The 6,245-nt window shown below is 38.2% G+C and overlaps 1 protein-coding gene across 1 annotated transcript in view; it reads right to left on the bottom strand.

Moving 5' to 3' along the window:
- Positions 1-6,245, bottom strand: part of LOC108281546 (basic proline-rich protein-like) — a 72,723-nt gene that overhangs the window by 1,497 nt on the left and 64,981 nt on the right. The window lies entirely within an intron of this gene.

Raw genomic sequence — 6,245 nt, 5'->3', positions numbered from 1 at the left:
GTGTCATGAACATCACTCACTGCAGCCTTGACATGCTGGGCTCAAGAGATCTTCCTGCCTCAGCCTCCCATGTAGCTGGGACCACAAGCATATACCACCACATCTAGCTAATTTTTTGGTTTTCTGTAGAGATGGGGGTCTCATTTTGTTGCCCAGGCTGGTCTCAAACTCTTGGGCTTAAGCAATCCTCCCACCTCACCATCCCAAAGTATTGGGATTACAGGCATGAGCCATTGCATCCAGCAACCCTTGAAGTCTTAAACTAACAAAATAGCAATGGTGGAAAGGATCATTTGTAAGTTACTTATTTGGAAACTAAATTGCATTTCTTTCCCCACAAAAACAATGTTATATATGATGGTTATCCAAGAAGGTCTACTATATTTTGGATCCCATTTCCTCCTACCTTCACAGGAACTTTATATTATTCTTTATCGGTTTTTCTCCTCTTCCTCTCAGTTTGACCCCTTTCCATCAGCATTTATGCTCATATAAAAATAAAGCAAACCCTCCCTCAGCCCTTCACATCCCTTCACCTGCTGTCCTGTTTCCCTTCACATCACAGTGACATTTTCAAAAGCACTGTCTACACTTGGCTCATTTTATTCCCTCACTGCCCACTCACTCAACATCCTTCAGTCAGGCTCAGAGACACTGCACATTAACTCTTGCTATAGACATAATAACCTCCATACCAGCAAATATAAGGGATACTTTTCTATCCTTTTCTTGACCTCTCAGGAGTATATATGTGCGTGAGAGGTTATTTATTTATTTATTTATTTATTTTTACCTAGGCAGGGAGTCCACAGTTTTTACAGAATTCTTTTGTAGGGGTGCCCAAGGGAGAGAAAAGTCATGGGTTCTTAGTTTCTGTTTCTGGTGGGCCAGCAAAGCCCCTTTCTCATCCCTCTTTTTCACTTATCACTAGAGAAAGAAACTAAAAATCATGGCTTCAGTCTGCTGAAAGCCTAATCCAAAACAAAACAGAACAAAAACAACAACAACAACAACAACAAAATAAGGCAGGATTAGACAAGCTTGCAGTTTAAAGAGTCCATAAACTTAAAAAAGAAGCAGAAAAGGACAATACATAGGTGATAATGATGTGTCTTCTAGTACATACATGACTAAAATTAGGCTTGGCTTCCTCAGGGAGGAGTATCAGCCTAGTGAGTATATTTGTTATTTCTTTACTGTGTGATACATTTTCAGAAAATGAAGATAGAAGAGGTCAGTGGAGAGTAAGGATGTTGCCATAGTCCACAGGTGAATTTAACATTATCAAAGATAAGAAAGTGGAGAAGAAACTTGACAATTTGAATTTCCTTGTTCCTTTCCTTTTCCAGAACAGTTCTGGCTGGCAATCAGGTGAAGAGAAATATAAGATACTTGGATTAGAGCACAAGGAAGTTTCAGGACAGCTCTGACATCTGCAGTAGCAAAGGGGAGAGGAAGGAGCAGAGGATGGGGTGAAAAGTGGAAAGCTTCAAAAGCTGGGAAGAAGGAGTGTCCATATCAATGTAGGGGCATATGTAAGCTGAAACTGAAATAAGTTGTGAATAATAGTATGATGGGTCAATCTCCACCTAGCAGACAGTGCAGCTTTCCACTGTACCTGGCCGCCATGAAGAGTTTTCCATAAAACTCATTTCTGTAAAATATAGCTAATCAAGCAAATCATCAAATGGCTGAGCAATTTTCCATCTGCTCTTGCTATTTTTTCATCTTCTCTTGAGGCACTGCCCTAGTCCCCAATTTCTATCATTACCCAACTTCTAATTTAACATAAATAGAAATTAGGGTTTCAGTATGTGCATATATGTATGTGCACATGTGTATGTACTCCCGCTATCTCTCTCTCTTCTTTCCAAAATATTAATGATGGCAACACAAGAACTGTGCTAACTAATGCTGTTCTCATTTATTGGCCCAGAAAAAACCCCAGTCATACAGTGGCAGTTAAAAAGTGCTCTAGGTAAATTGCTAAATAGGCAAAGTATGTTATTGATGTTGATCTCAGCCTCTTTTGTGCCTCCCTCTCCCATAATGCCCACTCCAACTAACACACATTTTCAGTCCTTTTCTCTACCTACTTTAAAGTACCCCGGCTTCCTGGATTCTCTTGTTAGTCAAGAAGAAATATGATCTTATAAGTCACATATACTAAAAGTATTGCTTCTGCCAATAGTAGTTATATCTTAAGAACTCAACAGTATCAAATAAAGTAGTAGGTCCAACTAGTTGATGTTAAATAGCAGAACCTGCTTTATTCTTGGTAATACTATAATTAAATATTTCTGTCGAACTTTCAATTATAAGATGAATAAATTCAGAGGATCTAATCTACAGCATAGTGACTATAGTTAATAATACTGTATTACATACTTGAAATTTGGTAAGAGAGGAGATTTTAAGCATTCTCACCAAAAAAAAAAAAAAAAAAAAAAAAAGGGCAACCATGTAAGCTATGTAAGGTCATGAATGTATTAATTAATATGATTATGGTAATCATTTCACAACATGTATGTGTAGATATATAATCATATTGTGCATTTTAAATATATTCCACTGCATTTGTCAATTTAAAAAGATCTGAGGTTGAGTGTGGTAGCTCATACCTGTAATCCCAGCACTTTGGGACGCCAAGACAAAAGGATTGCTTGAGCCCAGGAGTTCAAGACAAGCTTGAGAAACATGACAAAACCCCATCTCTACAAAAGTACAAAAATTAGCTGTACGTGGTAGCACATGCTATTCCTAGCTACTTGGGAGGCTGAGGTGGGAGGATTACTCAAGCCCAAAAGGTTGAAGCTGTAGTTAGCTGTGATTGCACCACTGCACCCCAACTTCAGTAACAGAACGAGACCCTGTCTCCAAAAAAAAAAGAGAGAAAATTCTGACGATAAAAATCATATGTAGAACTTGATGTGGAACAACAGCATGAAATAAAATGTTAGTTCCCATCTTTTTCAGAAGGTATCTTGCTATCCTACCTTTTCTCCCTCTAAATATTATTTATGGATTAACCCTGCAGGAAGGTTTTTTTTTTTTTTTTTAAGACACAGCTCTATTCCATAGCTCACAAAAAACACTTCTAAAGGAAAGCCCAAAAGTGAGCAATTGCATCCCTCACTGGAAGGTACCACAGATTAGTCTCTGCTGGACTCCTTTAAGATCTTGGTCTTGTCTTGTTAAAGATACCCAATGGGTGGCCTTCATCATGTTCTCTGAAACTATAATTCCACAATAGAGAATTCTATACTCTTCAGGAGGCATTTAGTAAAATCCTGCCAACATCTTCCAATTCTTACCCTTTTTCTGAAAACAGTTCTCCTTTAACCAGAGAGTCCAACAAGACTGAAACTAGAAATTTTAAACGAAAATACAAAGACCATAATAGAAGCATACAGAAGAAAAAGCATATAAATGCACACATACAGAGTTGTGTTTATCCTAAAAGCCTCTGAGAATTTTATATCAGGCCTGTGCAGATAGATAACAAACACTTCTTTAATCTTCTCTTTGAAGCTTCAGCTTCAATAGGAAAGGGAAGCTATCACTCCTCTGCAATATCCATACTCAATGTCATCAGGACCATGCAAATGATATTTGGAACTGAAAAATGATGAGTACAGAATGAGCAGAGAGAGAATGTTGCAACCATATTGATGATGATCATTTTCACATTCAGTAAAAATAAACCCATCTTCACTTGTGCCTCCAAAAGTGAAAATGGAAGAATAAAATCTCACAATATTTTCTCTATGCTACAGAACAGTCTTAAAATTTTATTATTACATTGTATGCTAGACAGAGTTTGCTATTTGTGTTTCCAAATTGAAGATGTTTTGGCCAGGCATGGTGGCTCGCGCCTGTAATCCCAGCACTTTGGGAGGTCAGAAGTTTGAGACCAGCCTGACCAACATGGTGAAATCCCGTCTCTACTAAAAATACAAAAAAATTAACTAGACATGGTGGTACATGCCTGTAATCTCAGCTACGTGGGAGTCTGAGGCAGGAGAATCACTTAAACTCAGTAGGTGGAGGTTGCAGTGAGCCGAGATCACGCCACTGCACTCCAGCCTGGGTGACAGAGAGAGACTTTGTCTCAAAAAGAAAAGTTTTAATTGAAGTTTAGGTCAGGTGCAGTGGCTCACACCTGTAATCCAAGCACTCTGGGAGGCCAAGGCGGGTGGATTGCTTGAGCCCAGGAGTTTGAGTCCAGCCTAGACAACATGGCAAAATCCCGTCTCTACAAAAAGTACAAAAATTAGCTGGGTGTAGTGGTGTGCATCTGTAGTCCCAGTTGCCGAGGAGGCTGAGGTAGGAGAATTGCATGAGCCTGGGAGGTCAATACTACAGTGAGCCATGACTGCACCACTGGACTTCAGCCTGGGCAACAGAGTGAGACCCTGTCTCAAAAAAAAAAAAAAAAAAAAAAAAAAAAAAAAAAAAAAAAAAAAAAAAAAAAAAAAAAAAAAAAAAAAAAAAGGAAAAATTAAAAATGAACTTTAATTTGGGGAAAGGTACAAATAAATCAAACCCACAGTATTGAGGGAATCTTGATAAGCAGCATTCACTGTAGTAGTAACAGTAGTGCTAATAACAATGCTAAGATTCATTGAACATTTTGTTAGATGTTGCTCTATACACTTCTATTAATCCATTTCCTCCACACTCTAATCCTATTATTATACCCATTTTCCAAATGAGAAAACTGAGGAACCAACGATTAAATAACTTACCCATCATTACAGAGTTTTTAAATGGAGTGGACCAGTTTCCATCCCCAATAACCAGTTTCAGAGCAGGTCCTCTAATAAGAAACTAAGGAGGAAAGTCCTGAAAATATAATCTAACATTCAAACAATCATCAAAATTAACTGAGTCTTTCTCTAAAGATATTTTACTATTCAAAAAGAATTCAGTGACCCAGTCAACCAATTCAATATTTATTGAACTTCTTCTATGACAAACCCTTTCCCTAGGTACCACAGATGAAATGATGACTATAATAGATAAGCTCCATCTACAAATATAGTTCAGTATCTTTCGTACTGCAAACACACAGTTCTAGGTTGCCACCCCAAATTCAGAGTCTATAAAGAACTTAAACAATCAGACAAGCAAAAAAATAATGCCATTAAAAAGCTGGCAAAAGACATGAACAGACACTTCTCAAGAAAAGATACGCAAGTGGCCAGTGAATATTTAAAAATGCTCAACATCACTAATCATCAGAGAAATGCAAATCAAAACCATCTCACACCAATCAGAATGGTTATCATTATTATTATATTTTTTTGAAACACAGTTTCGCTCTGTCACCTATGCTGGAGTGCTGTGGCATGATCATGACTTACTGCAGCCTCAGCCTCCTGGGCTCAAGCAATCCTCCCCACCTCAGCTTCCCAGTAGCTGGAACTAACAAATGCCACCACACCTGGCTAATTTTTGTGTTTTTGGTAGAGACAAGGTTTCTCAATGTTGCCCAGGCTGGTCTCAAACTCCTGAGTTCAAGCCCACCTCAGCCACTGAAAGTGCTGTGATTACAAGCATGAGTCACCATACCTAGCCAGAATGGTTATTATTAAAAAGTCAAGAAACAACAGGTGCTCGTGAGGCTGTGGAGAAAAAGGAACACTTACACATTGTTGGCGGGAATGTAAATTGGATTAGCTGCTGTGGAAAGCAGTTTGGAGATTTATCAAAGAACTTAAGACAGAACTACCATTCAACCCAGCAATCTCATTACTGGGTATATGTCCAAAAGAAAATAAATCATTCTACCAAAAAGACATATGCACTTGTAGGTTCATCGCAGCACTATTCACAATAGCAAGGACATGGAATCAGCCTACATGTCCATCAACAGTGGATTAGATTTTTTTAAATGTGGTACATATATGCGATGGACTATAATGCAGCTATAATAAAGAATGAAATCATGCCCTTTTCAGCAACACGGATACAGCTGGAGACCATTATCCTAAGTGAATTAACATAGAAATAGAAAACCAAATACTGCATGTTCTCACTTATAAGTGGGAGCTAAACATTAGGTACTTATGAACATACAGGTGTGAGCAATAGACACTAGGGACTAACAGAAGTGGGGAAAAAGAGGGGTAAGAGTTGAAAAACTTTTAGGTACTATGCTCGATATTTGGGTGATGGGATCATTTGTATCTCAAACTTCAGCATCACTATATATCCATGTAACAAACCTGCACATGTACCCC

Source organism: Cebus imitator, unplaced genomic scaffold (genome assembly GCF_001604975.1).
Source record: "Cebus imitator isolate Cc_AM_T3 unplaced genomic scaffold, Cebus_imitator-1.0 Scaffold228, whole genome shotgun sequence".
Taxonomy (NCBI): domain Eukaryota; kingdom Metazoa; phylum Chordata; class Mammalia; order Primates; family Cebidae; genus Cebus; species Cebus imitator.
Note: the sequence above shows the minus strand (reverse complement) of the source record. Positions and strands in the feature narration are given on the sequence as shown.